The 737-nt window shown below is 31.2% G+C and overlaps 1 protein-coding gene across 2 annotated transcripts in view; it reads right to left on the minus strand.

Moving 5' to 3' along the window:
- The window catches only part of LOC118746884 (phosphatidylinositol 4-kinase beta), a 238,282-nt gene that overhangs the window by 233,973 nt on the left and 3,572 nt on the right, over nucleotides 1-737 (minus strand). The gene's annotated exons all lie outside the window — the stretch shown is intronic.

The following is a 737-nucleotide window of genomic DNA, read 5'->3' on the forward strand; positions in this document are numbered from 1 at the left end:
ATAATGAAACTAGTTCATAGTTTTTCTCTTTTTACTTGTAATATAAACATTTCTAAAAAAAATATATTTTTTGATTGTTCTTCGTATTTTCTGTCTTTTTTTAGTGCCTTATTTTGTTTTTTTTGCAATACCATTTTTTTGCCTTTTCCTGCCTTTTTCGCTATTTTATTTTGCCTTTTCCAGCCTATTTCGTTACTTTATTTTGCATTTTTTATAGGTTTTTAGGTCCTAAAAATCCGTTCCCTGGTTATCAGTGTTACGACCCTTAGTAACAGATAAAATATATTAATATACGCCAAAATATCACCAACAATTACAACAAAATTGCACAATGCAAATCGATCATAAAACAAGTAAGAAAGTCTAAGTTCGGGTGGAGCCGAACATTAAATACCCGGCGCAAGTATTAAATATATGTTTTTTCACCTTTCCGAAAGCTACCGCTACATGAGAATTTTGAGTAAATTAGCGTCCTTAAATTTCGAAATATTGCAGTTTCAAGCATTTCTGAAATTTACCGTAATTTTAGTCCGATTTCAACAATTTTCAACACTTTGCTTTTATGTGGCAAGCACAATAAAAATACCGAGTTTGGTACAAATTGGTGGAACGGTTACCGATATACATATATGTGATCATAAGTGGGCGGTGCCACGCCCATTTTCCAAAATTTTACCATAAACGTATTTTTTGGTAAAGAATTGTTGCAAGCATCAATTTTGAATAAATTAGCTTCA

Source organism: Rhagoletis pomonella, unplaced genomic scaffold (assembly GCF_013731165.1).
Source record: "Rhagoletis pomonella isolate Grant_MI unplaced genomic scaffold, Rhpom_1.0 Rhpom_scaffold_00011, whole genome shotgun sequence".
NCBI lineage: Eukaryota > Metazoa > Arthropoda > Insecta > Diptera > Tephritidae > Rhagoletis > Rhagoletis pomonella.